The sequence below is a fragment of the Gopherus flavomarginatus genome, chromosome 24, assembly GCF_025201925.1.
Source record: "Gopherus flavomarginatus isolate rGopFla2 chromosome 24, rGopFla2.mat.asm, whole genome shotgun sequence".
NCBI lineage: Eukaryota > Metazoa > Chordata > Testudines > Testudinidae > Gopherus > Gopherus flavomarginatus.
Window position 1 is genome coordinate 14,384,142 of NC_066640.1, and position 16,050 is coordinate 14,400,191.

General features: G+C 49.2%; 1 long non-coding RNA gene across 1 annotated transcript in view; it reads left to right on the forward strand.

Annotated features, from left to right (window-relative positions):
• LOC127040221 (uncharacterized) overlaps window positions 1-16,050 on the forward strand; it is a 134,962-nt gene that overhangs the window by 77,496 nt on the left and 41,416 nt on the right. Inside the window, exon 2 of the long non-coding RNA XR_007771406.1 lies at window positions 4,929-5,488. This is a non-coding gene — a long non-coding RNA (uncharacterized LOC127040221). The remainder of the gene's footprint in view (window positions 1-4,928; window positions 5,489-16,050) is intronic.

Genomic DNA, 16,050 nt, shown 5'->3' on the forward strand with positions numbered 1-16,050 from the left:
CTAGTGCAAGGTGTGTGTAACACACTGCCCTAATCACAACAGGAACATTTCACGCCCGCGTTGCACTGATGTAAGTGACTCCACTGGGGAGAGGCAATGGGGGCCATGGGAAATGGGGGCCAGTAGCTTCCTGGCAAGAGGTTGGCAATTCTGCGTGAGGAATTGCAGAGGTGGTCGTGCCGGGAACTCTTGCCAGCCACGTCCCTGGTGTGCCAGGCCTGGTACAAGCACAGCGAAGGGCATACAGTAGTTCTCACTGTGAGTGAAGGTCCAGCAAGAGAAGTCTGTGGGCCTGGGAGGTGAGTAGACCAAGGCAACCCCCGTGTCCACTTCAGGAGCAGCTACAGCCACTGCTGAGACACCCAGCTCAGGAATTTCCCTGGCTAAGCGACGCCGCAGCTGGCTCTGGGAGCCGCGTCTCACTGGCAAGCCCCAGGCCCTGGCAAAGGGAACATGGAGGCAGCAAACCAGGCTCCTGCTTCTTTTAACAGGTTGAGGCTTTCAGAGAAGTGCTGGGGAAGGGGGAATAAAAGGAATCCAGCTACGGATATCTAAATTAATGCCTGTTTCCCATTAATCCTGCTGTTTGTGGCTCTCGCTAGGACTATCAGGGAGGGATTTTTTACCCGCCTTTCCCCACAGGCTGGACGTTGTTACAATCAGAGCAATGTTGCAGGGAAACTTAATCCCCTGTCAGTCTCTCAGATCAGATGAGGTTCTCAAGGCAAGGCAGCAGCAGCCCCTGGAAGAGAGAAAGCAGGCAGGAGCAGACACGCTAACGACCCACCCTCTCAGCTCATCACCGCTGAGGTGGGCAGCGGCTCTCTGCATGCTTTGGTGCCATGGGCAGTTCATTTTAGCTTGTTGCAGCGTTTCCTGGAAACACGGAGGTAAATACACACCGAGGGCCATTTGCCTCCAGGACAGACACTCTACCGGTAGCTGTGTCCAGGGCCCTGTACCGTTCACGCCAGTGCAGAGTGTGTGAGAAGGGCAGTGAAATCAGAACGCGAGCGCTGCCCATCTCCACCACCACCTTTGTGCTGGCTGCAGCCGACTAGGCGAGGAGCAGGGCAGTGGACACTGCTGCCCTCAGCACGTCTGTTTTCTATGCAGGATGGTCTCTTCTGGCCATAACATTTGCCCAAGGTTGGCAGGGGGGCTGGGAATGGCTGCTGGGGAATGTGGACGGAGGGGAACGGGAGTTCAGATGGGTCTGTCCGTCTGGCTCCTTGTAATTTACAGCTGGGAGGGGAGCGTTCCCAAAGAGGAGTTTCCCTCTGCAGCACTTTGAATATTTATAGCCGGGTTTGAGGCCTTAGAAGGCCAGAGCTGAGGGGGGTAGTGTGGGGACCCAGCCCCTCCCTCTCTCTTTCTTGCCTGATCTCTCCTGACAGACAAACACAGTTTTTCTCCTAAACAAAGTCCTTGTCCAGCCAAGCACACAATGCAGTGCCATTATGCAACGGGGGACGGAAAGGAGGGGTGTGGACCGGCTGCCTGCTGACAATGCACACAAGTGGCGAGCGGAGAAGCCCCTATTGTGTCTGATCAGGAAGGGCTGAAGTCCATGTCTAGGCCCCAGTGAATGGGACCATTGTGTCTGAGTCCTCCATCTTCTCGGCATCCACCTTCCCTCCTCCCCCTCTGCTCCAGCCTGTGCTGGCCACCCTCGGCAACCTGTCCAGGTCGGTACCAACACATGGCAGCAAAAATTGCCTTCTTCAGGCCCATATGATTCCATTGCAGCCTGGTTTTTCCAGCCTTCTAGCAAGAGGAAGGTGCAAAACCTTTCCTGTTAGACGGAACGTGCTGAAGGGCCATGGCGGTCCCAACATGTGTTATTCTAAACTCATCACCGTCAGACAGGCTGGCCTCCTTGGTACCTGTGGCAGATGCTATTGGCCAGGGGAAGCAGGAGGGGATGAGTTAGGATATTGATTAAACCAAGAGGGATGATATTAGCAGGAGTGTTGTAAGCAAGACACAAGTAGTAATTCTGCTCTACTCCGTGCTGGTTAGGCCTCAACTGGAGTATTTTGTCCAGTTCTAGGCACCACGCTTCGGGAAGGATGTGGACAAATTGGAGAGTCCAGAGAAGAGCAACAAAAATGATTAAAGGTCTAGAAAATATGACCTGTGAGGGCAGATTGAAAAAACTGAGTTTGTTTAGTCCGAAAAAGGGAAGATTGAGGGGGGACAAGATAACAGTTTTCAAGCACACCTCTACCCCGATATAACACTGTCCTTGGGAGCCAAAAAAATCTTACCGCGTTGTAGGTGAAACTGCGTTATATTGAACTTGCTTTGATCCGCTGGAATGCGCAGCCCTGCCCCCCCGGAGCGCTGCTTTACCACGTTCTGTCTGAATTTGTGTTATGTCGGGTTGCGTTATATCGGGTTAGAGGTGTACATAAAAGGTTGTTATGAGGAGGAGGGAGAGAAATTGTTCTCTTTAATCTCTGAGGACAGGACAAGAAGCAATGGGCTCAAATTGCAGCAACAGTGGTTTAGGTTGGACATTAGGAAAAAAATTCTGTCAGGGTGGTTAAATACTGGAATAAATTGCCAAGGGAGGTTGTGGAATCTCCATCAGTGGAGATTTTTAAGAGCAGGTTGGACAAACACCTGTCACGGATGGTGTAGATAATACTTAGCCCTGCCTTGAGTGCAGAGGGCTGACTAGCAGACCTCTTCAGGTCTCTTCCCATCCTGTGAGTCTGCGATATACTCTAGGAGCTAAGCAGGGGGATTGGGCCTCTCTGATTCATGGGTTCTAGGCCTGGCACTGAACTAGCGCAGTCACTTCCCCTCTGTGTGTCTCAGCTTCTCCCTCTATCAAATGAGGATGGTTATACTGACCTGGGGAGGGTGTCAGGCTTAGAGACTGACTTTGTAAAGTGCTTTGAGATCCTCAGGGGAAAGGAGCTAGATCAGTGGTTCTCAAACTTTTGTACTGGTGACCCCTTTCACACAGCAAGCCTCTGAGTGTGTCCCCCCTAATATATGAAAAATACTTTTTAATATATTTAACACTATTATAAATGCTGGAAGCAAAGTGGGGTTTGGGGTGGAGGCTGACAGCTCACGACCCCCCATGTAAGAACCTCGTGACCCCCTGAGGGGTCCCGACCCCCCAGTTTGCGAACCCCTGACTTAGAGAAAAGCAAATCATTTGGCCGAGATCTTAAGAAGTGCCTCAGCCCAGCATTTTACCAGTACTTCAGCATTGTGCTGCGCAGTTCCCATGTTCAGCTCTTAGGCTGGTGGAACTCCCTTGGTGTCATTGGAGTTATACCCTTGATTTGAGCCAGTGTAAATGAGATCAGAATCAGGCCCATCAGCTCCTTTCTGCTCCATTCCAGCCCCTACTTTTGCTGCGGGCTCAAGAGCAGAGAACGTCTGCTCGGGCTCTTTGATATCTGGGGAGCTCATGTTTTATTCTCTCAAGTCTTCTATTTACATAAAAGGAGTGAATTGGGGAGGAGAAGGGAGAGTCCACCACAGGCCGGTAGACACAGAACTTTGGGGTGCATTCTCCCTGTTCACTGGCCGATTGTGCCGCAGAGTAAATAGGGGAATTCTAGAGACCTCCTCGGACGCAAATGGGATTTAGCAAAACAGTTAAAGCCACATATTTAATAGGGTGGGTAACCAAAGTATGATCCATTGATCTGAGAAAAGGAACATCAGGTATCTGACTCCCCATCCATTTTGATTTTGCAAGAAAGGGTCTATGCTTGTCCAATAATTCCCTATTGCCATGATTTCCCCATATCCCACTCACTTGGCTGCTTGTTGTATAACTTTTAGGTGGCAATGTACGCTGCAGGCATTTTTTTTGATTCTGCCAAGGCCTAACCCAGAGAACCTGATGGGGTTCATTGCAAAGCTTTGGTGACTCTCTTAATTTTTCTGGAACTAGAGACCAGGGTTGGAGGTTGGCTGCCTGAGGCTTGTGGGAGCAGAGGAAAATCTGCATGACATCTTGATCTGATGGGCAAAATCAGGGTCCGCAGTATCAAGATGGCACTTCTGTAGCTCAGCTGCCCCCCGTGGGGGCAGGAGACCTTGCAAGGAAGCATCCTGGTGCTGTGAAGTGTGATGTCAGTTCAGTAGTAGGAATACAAGACTAGGTGAGAGGCAGAGCGGTTATCTAGTGGATCAGACACTGGCCTAGGAGTCAGGACACCTGGGTTCTCTTCTTGACTCTGCCACTGGCCTGCTTGCAACCTGAGGCAAGTTACTTCACCTTCCCACCACCCCTCAAGAGCAGGAGCATATGTCAATCCCAGTGTCCTGACCAAATTCCAATTTACATGTAGTTTCAACTGGATACAGTATTCTTTACTTCCTGACCTAAGGTATTATCTAGGATTGCCACAGGTTGTTAAACACATCTCTTCTTGGCAATGACTGCTTTTCAGGGTGGGCGAATTGAGGCACGTATACCTTTTGCTAGGACTGACAAGCCCTTTGGGATCTTTTTGGAGAGGAGGTGCTAGGTAAATGCCAAATATTCATTGTGAGAGACAAGGTGGGTCAGTTAATATCTTTTGTTGGACCAACGTCCGTTGGGGGAAGGTACAAGCCTTGGAGCTACACAGAGCTCGTCTTCAGGTCAGATTTATTATGCTGTTTGGAGATGGGCTTGTGGGTAAGATGCTGGACTTGGGAGACCTGCTTCAGTGTTTGGCTGTGCCGCAGACTCCCTGTGTGACCAGGCGTAAGTCACTTACTGGGTCTGTGCCTCAGGAGGTCAGGACTCTCTTTACATTGTAAATTCTTCAGGGCAGAGACTTTGTTTTTACAGAGCCCAGCACAATGGGGCTGTTATCTGGATAAGGTCCAGAGACCTAGCATACTTCTCACCTTCTACCAGGACATCGTTTAACCCTCTCTTTATTTGTTCGTTTGTTTTTCTTTAGCCTTTTGGTGAAGAGGAAGAAACCCAAACCACGGCCACCTCTGATGGATGCAGTTCTGCACCAATCCCGGCCAGGGAAGAGGGATAGAAAGAAGCATCCCTCGTTCAGAAGGGGAAATAAAGAACATTGGAACATGCAGGCTTTGAAGTTAGCATAGCCAAGAGGGTTCTGTTCTCTAAGCTGGAATGTGACCTACACCATGGCACGTAAGAACTGCCTAGATGCGTGTGTGCCTGCAACGCACGGTCACAATGCAAACTTGAGAAAACAAACACAATCTGACCCAGGATCTGCGTAGAGACAGTGAGGGCTTGACAGAGACAGGTTACACCTCCCCAGGCCTAGGATGGGCTAGACTTTTCCCACCTATGAGGAATTGCCTGGTCAGGAAGAGATTAATGTCATTGTCTTCTACCTGCAATGCTTTGAGTGGCTTTTGATGACTGGCTGGCTTGGCTGTATAACTCCAAGGCAAGGATGAAAGTCTGGGGGATCCAGGGAGGGAAGGAGCTACCCTACTGCACACATGGACGCTAGAGGCCCCGGCTGTCTTGCAGAAGGTAAGCCTCAGCTTTTCTTGCATTGTTACTGACCTACCCCACGCACATACTCAGACCTACCACTAGATGAGTCCCTTCCACTGATCCCTAAGCCACCAAGAATTGCCTGGACACATAGAGCCAGTGGCTGCAGCCCAAACACCTCGTGGTTCCTGGTGATCTTAAGGAAGGTGGGTTTCTGCAGCAGGAAAAAGGCAGACAAGACAGAGCCCTGAGCTTCAGGTTGCATCCCCTCCTGGGATGAAGGGCTGAGGAGAGCAGGAGAAGACCTGGGAGGGGGATGGGAGTGCAGAGCAATGGATGATAATCAGAGGAAACCCTTGGATGGGTGATAGAAGTGAGGAACCCCCGTCAAACACCTGCGACTCTCTGGGGACTCTGTCCAGTGGCTCAATTTCTCTTGCATCGGGGGACATTTGGCTCTGGGATCTTGGCTTTCAGGCCCCTCTCTGCCACAGTATGACAGCCAATTAGCAGTAGGGGCAGGATTTTAGCCTGTGGAGACTGGAGCTGGACCTGGATGGGGGAGCGGGATTCTGGGAGTCCCAACCATGAGTTTCAATGGGAATTAAAGGATCTAGGCCTTGTGCCGGCCTTCTGTCTGGGGTGAATGTCACCTGGGAGAACTCATCATCATCATCATCATTATTTGTGTTATCATGGTGCCTACAAGCCCTAGTCCTGGACCAGCATCCCGTTGTGCCAGGCGCTGTACGAATACCTGAACAAAAAGACCATCCCAGCCCCCCAAAACGTGCAATCTAAATATGAACCAAGCAACAACAGTCGGAGACAGACTGACGGGGGAGTACAAGGAAACAATGAGAGTGTGTTGGTCAGGGTGACAGGCAGACGTCTTTGTCTGCGGCCTGACCCTTGACAAGTTTTTTTCGGCATCATGACAAAGGAGGAGGAGGATGAGTAGGGCTGGCTGGAAACAAGAATTCCAATTTGTGAAAAACGTCAAGATTTTGAGATTCCTTCTTTTTGTGATTGGAACAAAAACTAGCCCTTTCAGAGACAGAGCATCTCCCACCCCACGCCAGCCAATCGCTTGATGGTCAGAGCAGTCATCTCGTTGGGGACATGGGAGACTCACATTCAAGTCCTGACTCCCACATCCCAGATGAGTGTCCCAGGCTATAGACTCAGTCTCTCCTGTTTTCATTTTATACAAATAGTTAAAGATTCTTTGGGCCAGAGAGCAAGAGAGAGAAATTCCATCCTGGACCCAACAAAATTTGCATCAAAACCGGTACATTTCTGCAAAAAGTTTTGGTTTTGACAAATCGGCATTTTCTGATGGAAAAAAAAATGTGTCAAAAAAATCCTGAACAGCTCTGGTAATGAGCAGGTTTTATGTACAAGGAGCCCATCCCAAGTGGGAGGGGCAGCATGCAAGGAAGCATGAAGGTGCTTGTTGGAAGGTACCCATCTGAACCGTATAGAATCTGCAAAACTGGGCTTGAAATCTCAGAATCAGGGCCAGAGATGCCACAGGAAATGGCCCCTCTGGATATTTGAATGCCTCTCCCCGAAGCAGGAATTAAAGAGGGAAAGGAAGGACAATAATGATTTAAAATCAATGCAGCCAGTTTTCTCCAGGGATTAAGGTCCAGTTTGGGTTTGAGGCCCAGGTCTCGGGTTTGGTTCTCATTCCATCTGAATTGGTTCAGGCATCGCGTGAACCCTTGGTCTCTTTTAATCTGAGTCTGGGACTTTCCAAGGAGTCCAGGGGAATTTGGTGTCTGATCCTGTTGAATTTCAAAGGAAGTTGGGTCCCTCTATTGCTTAGGATCCTTCAGAAATCCCAGCCTGAAATAATAACAAGGGGGTGGTCCTCCCCATCCTCCTGGGTTTAAGGGATGCCTGCTGCACCCCCTAGCCCTCCCATTGGGCGCAAATGAAGGCCAAAATTTTCAGATGCATTCAGCCTCTGTTTAGAGATCAGACCATGCCAGCCGTGCTCTCATTGAGTAGCACTGCTCTTCTCAAATACCCGTCGAATCTCAGGGAGATCGCTTGCCACGTAACATTGCTCAGCATGAGCGGCTAAGTGGACATATTTTCTCACAGGCTGGGTGTTGAGCTCTCAAGCTGGCCAGGACATGATTTTATTTAGTTTTTACCATGAACAAATTTTGTTGACAATTTCTTTTTTCATTTTTATCAAAAATTTTCTTTGATTTTTTTCTTTTTACAGGTTTTCATAACAAAACAAACCAACTCTACAAGGCAGTTTTTGGTGACTGGGAAATTTTCAGCTTTGAGTTTTTTTGTTTTTTAATGAGAAAACAGAAATTTTAAATAAAAACAGACATTTCCATTGAGTCTTAATGCCCCTTTCCCAGGGAAAAACTTCTTAGTGGGACGTTACCAACCAGTGGTCCTGAACTCTTCCAAAAATCTAGCTGCAAATGTCTCCGAGCGCTTTTTGCAAAGCTGAGCTCTTTGGAATATCCAACCCCAGTTGTGGGTGCTGAGCCTTGGCAAATCTGGCTCTGTGAAAAATTCAACCCCATGTAAACAACTCAGTCCACAGAGGAAGTTTCCAGAGGAGGCAAACTCATAAACTCCCCCTTCCCTAATGAGTCCATTTCCCCTTGCTCTCAGTGTCCTCATTTCTCTGCTGTGAAGTCACTTTCCATTGATCCTGGCTGCCTAAGAAACAAACAAAGCCCTAAATATATATATATATATGTAAAGGAACATTTCTTCCTTGAGGCATTTAGCTCCCGATCCTTTACTACCACAGAGGCTGCCAGTGCTCTCCATCTGAATGCACAGACCCCTCCTTCCTATGCTGCACAAACCTCCTTTCATTTGTTTTCCATGGAGGGGGCAGTCAAGTTTACCAGCTGAGTGACATCCGATTCCATCCCACACCCCAGGTTGGTCTTGGGTTTTGGCTTGAGGTATTTAATTTCCTAGCTGTTTGCTTCACACTGGCGAGGGGGGAATGGAACATGTTCTTTGAACAACAGATCCCTGCGAGTTAGTCAAGAGAAAAACTACACACCCTGGGGACTTAAAAGCTCCGACTTTTCACATGACAGTGGAGCTGTCCAAAGCATTAGAAAAAGAAGTTTCACCTTTCCTTGTGTGTTTCTAAACACAGAACCCCCATTTGCAGGATTCACAGGCTCTGTTATGTCACCCTTCATCAACCACACGGTAACAAGGATATTTTTATTCTTCTCCCGCTGTGCATCTGCATGTGAGCTCTGTGCTGACTGGAGAGCCAGAGAGGCTGAAGGTCCATGTACAGCATGCTGTCTCCCGTTCCACAGAGCATGGGCAATATGGCAAGCTTCCCCAGTACCTAACCTCACACCAATGTGCTTCCCCCTCAGCTTGGAGCTCACCTCTGCCCCACTTTGGTCTCTGTTGCCCAGTCAATCCTTGGCCGCTCTGCTGAGGCTTCTGCTAAGAGAATGGTGGTTTGTGTGAGATGGATATTTATAGACTCATAGATTTTAAGGTCAGAAGGGACCATTATGATCATCTAGTCTGACCTCTTGCACAATGCAGGCCACAGAATCTCACCCATCCACTTCTGTAACAACCCCCTAACCTATTTGTCCATTTTGACCTGGGCGTAGAACCATCGACTTCTGTTATGGAGGTGTCTCAGCTGCCATCAGCTAGCAATGGCTATTTTCAAGCCTCATTGACCTGGGACCTGATTTTCTGAAGCAGCTGAGCATCCACAGCTCCAGCTGAAGGCCATGATATCTGTAGGTGCTTGTCTTCTCTGAAAATCAGGCCCCTAGAGTGGAAATCTGAATCTTACGAGGCAGAGGAGTGCATCCCTGTGGCCCACTCTCTATTGTTAGCCGCCATCTTTAAACATGGCTGCTGCGTGGCCTGATTTCTACTCTGAAGGTGTTTGGTCAGTGTGGATGAATGACTTCACTGCCCTGTGCCTCGGCCAAACCAGCTGTGGATTGAGGCTAATACTGTCCTACCAGTGTGGCTTGTTCAACTGACCGTGAAGTGGTTTGGTGTTCTTGGCTGACTGGGTTCTAGACAAGGGTGAAGGACTGGCACCCGTCCTAGTCTTTGACATCTTTATTTATTAGCCTTTCGCTTGGCTCCTGATTGCTGCCAGTCTCGCAGGAGCTGCAGGCTCTGAGCTGAGTGTTTTCTAATGGGGTGGCCATTTTGTCTTGTTGAATCGTCTCCTGTGACGTTTCTTTGGGAGGCGGTGGGGGCGGGAGGCTGCCAGCTTGCCTCTCCCTTCTGGAGCACTGGCAGCCACTTTCGGGAACAAAAGACTTCTTCCTTTTCTATGTAAGAAAGGCTAACAAGCCTGACCATAGGCCCTGCGTTAACAATTCTCTTTGAAATTACTGCCTGCTCCGTCCCAGCTTTCCTTTCCTTTTCAGATTACTCTGTGTCGCAGCGTCTGCTTCCAAAAGATGGCAAAGCGTTCTCAGTTCTTGTCTGAGCCCCCAGAGACAGATTCCTGAGGGATTCTGTTTGAAGATCTCACCTGAGCTCTGCCAGTGCAGAGCTGTGAGTGGGATGCCCATTGGGGGGGTGTGTGGAAGGGATGGAGGAGGTACCGAGCCCCTGCCCTCAAAATGAGAGTGATGGGGAGGGGGAAATCTCCTCCTAGACAAAAGGCTTCTGCCCTGTTTAGTGGAAAGGTCCTTCCTAGTCATCATTCCAGCCAGAGAAGAGAGCTTCCTCCGCCATTAAGATTTTAAGTGGTGGATATTAAGAGTTGAAGCTAAAGCTAGTGAGGCCAATAGGAGTCTTTCTATTGACTTTAGTAGACTTTAGATGAGATCCTAGGGTCTAGATTGTCAGAATAGGTCATCCTGATACCCAGCAAACTGTGCTCTTTGGAACATCCTGCCCCAAGCCTTCATGGGAGAAGGAAATGAATTCTTCCTTGGAACCTGCCTTGACCATCTCTTTGACAAGAACAGAGTCTGTTCCAGGAGACCCTTCATGCACATGTATCTGTACCCACAAGCATTTGTGGGGTAGGGATGAGTTCAGTGCCTAGTGGGAACGAAAAGAGGCTATTGTCTGGGATAGTATCTGCACTTTTAAAGCTGCAGATTTTAAAGCTGGAAGAGGGACCATTGTGATAATCCAGTTTGACCCCGGTAAAACTCAAGCCATTTTGCGCAGTTAATACCTGTTCCGAAGTGGAGGACAAATGAACTAGACCATCATGAGCCATTGGATCCTACTGGCCGGAAGTGCCTGGGCCCTGGTGGAAGGTGACCCTAATGTTATGCAAAATATTCACCAAGAAGTTGGACATTTTTCACATTTCATGGCACTGGTCTGAGCTTCTGGGAAACTGAGAGATTGTGCAAGTTTTCACTTAAAGCCAGGACGTTTGGTTGTTTCCCAGTACTGATTTTGCAGTTAATGGTTGCCATTTGGTTCAGCTGAAGATCAGTTTCTGGGATATCAGGCAAAACTTCGCTTGCATCAGAGGCTGCAAACAGTATTGGCTCAGCTTGCCTTGAATTTTCCCTACGCCAGTAATGTCAGAGAGGAAATTCTGAACACACAGAGCTGACCCCCGGCTGGCGTAAGTCAGTGTCACTGCCCTGAAGTCAGTGGCAGTCGGCGGAGAGGCGTTGGTTCACAGTGGCTGGAGGCTGGCTCAAGATCTCCGAGTGTGCTTCCAGTCAGTCATGATGTGCTCCCCCAGCTCTTACAAAAAGATGAAATAACTCCCCCCAACCCCCACTAATTCTGGAGCCCGGAGCTGCTCCCAGGGAAATGAACAACAGAACTCCGCTCAGCATCAGTGGAAGCAGGATGCGGCCTGTCGAGAGGGAGTATCCGTGTTTCCAGCTCCAGGACACCGCTGGTCACCCGCTGCTCCTGGAGGCTGGCCCTTAGGGAGGAGTCCTCTCAAGAGCATCAGTTATTTGGGAAAGGAGTGTCACTTTCTTGAGACTGAGAGGTGGCGTCTCGCTGAGGTGCCATGCTACCACACCCAGTGCCCAGGTACTCACAGGCCCAGACAGTGCCCATGTGGGTAACCGACCAGTCCAAGAGGTGCCACTCAGGCCACTCTCATTAGGACCTGTCCTATGGCAGCTGTGATTACTCCGAAGTCCTGAGAGCAGCTATGTCCGCCTGCCCCTCTGGTTTACAGTAACTAGCTTTAGTGAGATTAATCCTCACGTCGACACTAACCCCTTACTCCCCCGGACATCTTTCCATCTGAATCCACGGACGCCAACTGCACCAGAATTGCGGGAGGGGGGCAGTGCCCCCCATCTTGGCTCTCCAGCTGCCCGGAGGACAGGGCTGGGTTCAGGAGATGGTGTCAGGAGCTCCAGTGGCAACTAATTAAATACGTAGCCCCGTTAGCTTTGTTCCTTCCCCCCCCAATCCTTCTCTTCCCACTTTGCCGCCTGCATCATTTGTGTCCCTTTTAAACACGCCCCCCCTGCCCCTCTCCTCCCTCGCCAACATGGTAAATAGGGGCTGGCTCCTTTTCTCTATTATCCTGCAGAGACCTGGGGTGGGAGGGGGCAGCCAGCTGAGCATGCTTCTCACTGCCCGACAAAAGTAGGGCACCCAGAGCAGATGCTCTTTGGCTGAATGTGATGGGCGAAGCCATCTTGTGCCTCCGTGCCTGGCTCTAAAATGGCCGCCCATCCCAAAATGGTGCTGAGCACGAGACGCCATCTGCAAAGCTGGTCCCACGCCCAGCTTGGCCTTTTTATGCAAAATGGAATTAATTAGATTTGAATATGGTAATTAAGCCATCAAGCCCTCCAGTACTAGTAGTTTTGTTCCTTTCTTTTCGTGCTCTCCTCCCCCACTGTCCCCCACCAGCCTTCGCGCCCAGCGTACCCTTCCTGCATCCTAATTAAATGTTTCATGTAGGAAATACCACCGCTTTCCCTTCCCCTTGACTTCACCAGGCTCTGTTTTGTCTTGGGGACCCCTGTTCAGTTCTCTTTGGCAAATACCCCTTCATCTCTAGCCTTCCTTACCAAGCCTGCATCTCCCCTTCCCCTGAAACGTAGCTACACAATACGCAACAAACACGCCGGGGGAGAATTTCCAGTGGATTCATTTTAAAAGCCCTTTTTTTAAAGTGATATATTTGTATCACAAATCCCATCTTCAAAAGGGCAGGGCCAAGTATTCAGCTGGTGTAATTCTGCAAAGATCTATTGACTTCAGTGGAACTATGTCAATTTACACCAACCGAGAATCTGACCCTCAGCCTCCATTTCGAATAATACAAAGACTTTTCTATCTTCAGTATCTTTCTGCATTGAACCTGGTTAATGTATTTGTATTAGCCCAATGTACGTGGAGAGCTATATTTATATACATAGTGATATAAATTATGTGCTGTAATGGCTCTGATTTAAATAACATTGACTGGGATGTTCAGTATGATACCAGTCGAGTGGGAAAAGGGGTTTCTAAACTATTTCGCCACATTTAAAACAAACTCAGGTGATATTTTAAACATCTCTCCTAAGTCCTTGCATCACTGACATCTCCATTTTCTTTCCCTTGCACACACAAATTGTGTTCACCTGCGACTGTTTGTTTCAGTGCTGCTGACGTGGCAAGAAAAATTGTCTAGTGATTAGAGCAGCAGACTGGCAATCAGGACTCTCCGGTTATATCTGCAGCTCTGAGTGGGCAGAGGGGTTTAGCAGCTGGAGCAGGAGATTAGGAATTGGGGTTCCTGGGGCGAAATACTGGCCCTACTGAGGCAGGTGGAATTTTCCCATTGATTTCAATGGGCCAGAATTTCACCCCGGGTTCTATTTCTGGCTTTCCCATTGATTTTGCTGTGTTTCCTTGAACAAGTAACATCATGACTCTGTGCCTCAAATTCCACATTATATCATGGTGAGAAAGACACTTGCCTCCCAGGGGTCTGAGAGTTGAAGAGTAAATATTTGGAAGGTGCTTTGAGATCCACAGATGGAAGGAGCGACCTATAGAAATGCAAAGTTTTATTTTGTATTTGTTAGAAGACCACACCTAATACTGAAATCCCCCAGTGTAGCTTAGTGGAATATAGACTCTTACTGTTACCTACTATTACTATCTTGTCTGTTGCACACAACAAGGTTGAGTTTCTTTTGAATTTCTCTTGGATAGCTTATAATTTCAAAAGAAAAGAATGGTGTTTGATTGCACTTTCCTCCCTCCGTCCCCCCCAGGGAAAGATTTTAACCAGGAATTCTGGTTTTTTCCTTTCCCTAAATTTTCTAACTGCTTATATTTGATTGATTCAGCTGCTCTGACCCTGTAGCCTGCCTGGTTGCTGTATGTTTTGGGTATGTACCAGAAAGAGCATGTGGCCGGACACTTTAATACACCTTTACAAATGAGCAGCCTGCCGGGAATCTTTTTCCACAGGAAATTTTTTTTTCATCTAAAGTTTTCTTTTTCATTTTGCTGGAAAAAAATGGGGTTTGGCATTTTTCAGATTTTCACTGAAAACCCTAAAATTGATAACTTGGGGGTTCAGTTGCTGAAAACCCGAATAACCTTCAGTTGTTGAACAAAGGGCTTGATTTTTTTTAACAAAACAGGCTTTTTGTGTATTTATTTTTGAGAAAATTCCCGTTTTTCTCAACAAGCTGAAAACCCAACCGTTTAGACATCAAATGTTTTGACTCTCTCTATGCAGGTCACAGAGAGTAGTCTGGTTTTTTAAAACTCAGAAGAGACCATCAGATCATCAAGTCTCTGGCCTACTGCACACTAGACCAGAGAACCTGGCCCAATTTTCCCCGTATGGAGTCCTGTTGGTGAATTGCACCAGGCCAGACTCAGCAGGGAGGCTCAGCTCCCCTTGCTCTGGGTTGGGGCTGAGACACACTGGTGAACAGCAGGTGATGGAGGAGGAGTTGCCGTGCCACTGCCTGGTCTGAGGATAAAGTTGTGTTATCCTCAATGAGTCTTAGGCCTCAATCCAGGGTTAAGTCGTGCATGGGCCTTGTGCTGTCTCCTCTGTACAGGGCTGGAGGATTTAGCTCTGACAGAGACAGTGCCAGCTCCCAGGGCTGTCAGTGCAGCAACTTTTATCATCTCAGTGTGGAGGGAAGTGGGGGAAGGCAAACTGACATTTATAATTAACTGCGGAGGTAAAGGGCTTCACTGTGGTGAAATGACAGCTTTCTGCCCGTGGGACGGGCCTTATTGCTGAGGAATGAGGCTCGCCTGGGGATGCCGCTGAGCAAATCACTTAGTTCAACGATCTTGGCAGCATTGTTTTTTTTCTGTTGGGGTGTGACTGGGGGCAAGTGCAAAGCCAAGGCACCGCTGACGCCCTCAATGGGCACCTGTGCGCGAGGGTGAATCCGCCCCATGTGGATTCACCCCCAGCGGTTTGCAACATCCTCTCATTGTGGATCCTCTGCGATTGTGGGAAGCAGTGGGAGACCCGGTGAACCCCTCCTGCCTTCAGCCCCATCTTAAAGCGACTGGCATAGGTGAGCATTGTCCGATGTTAACGAAGGGACTGAGTGTCGCAGGCAGCCTGGGTTCAGGTGTTATTTTGGGAAGCGCTGGGGTGAGGCTCCGTCTTGCTCACCCTCCTCTCCCACCCCCTTAGCCGCAGCTGCGTGGAGGAGGAAGGGAGGTTGAGTCATGTATTTCTCACCAATTAACGTGGAAGCATCCATTCAGCAGTGCCAGGCTGAGCGGTTGCACTGATGAACTTGTTTGTCAGAGCCCAGCTGATGCAGGGCTGGTGACGGAAGTCCCAAGTGAAGCTCTGGTCACCAGATGGACTTGGAAGGGTGGAGATGCCCAGGGCAAAATGTTTGGGAGCACAGCTCTGCCCTGCCCTGCCCTGCCCTGCAGTGTCATGGGGGGCCCCTTGCTCCCCATCTCGCCTGGGCTCTGCTCCCCATCTCAGCCCTGCCCTGTAACATACAGGGGCTGTCCCACTCCTGCGTCTCCTAATACCCTGGCAAAGCCCTGCCTGCAGTCTCAGGAGCTGTCCAGCTGCACAATGGGCCCCTGCTCTGACCTGCCCTACAAAGACCCAGGAGCTTTCCCCACAGTTTCCGCCCCCCCGCCCATTGAGGTTTGGGAAAGGTCTGCAGTGCCCTAAATCCCCTGGGATGTTCCCAGCTCCCCAGCACACTCTGTGGGTCAATGGTGCACTGCGGATTGCTGGCTAGTGACATGGTGATGGATCCTTTTCCTTGTTCCCGCCTGGCAGATTGTATTAAAGGAAGCAAAGAGTCCACGAAATGCTTTTCCTAATGTTACTGCGCCATGTATGCAGTTGTTGTCTCTGCAACAGGGGATGTTATGTGATTGTGAATGAGAGGGATAGGGCTTGAAAAATCCACTCATGCACTCACCCGCGGTGAAGGAGAATCTTGCCTGGTGAGTGCAAGCAACTTCTGCAGAAACCCCCCAAAATGTAAGCTCTTAGCCATTGTTCTTGGGGAGGAAACCTTCTAAGCATGAACCAAGTGCAAGAAGTGCAGTGCAGTTTTCCTGAATCTGCAGAAAGTTTGTTCCAGCACCTCCACGGCTGCTCAAAGCTTTGCTGAGCTGCAGTGGAGTGAAACCTGGCTAGG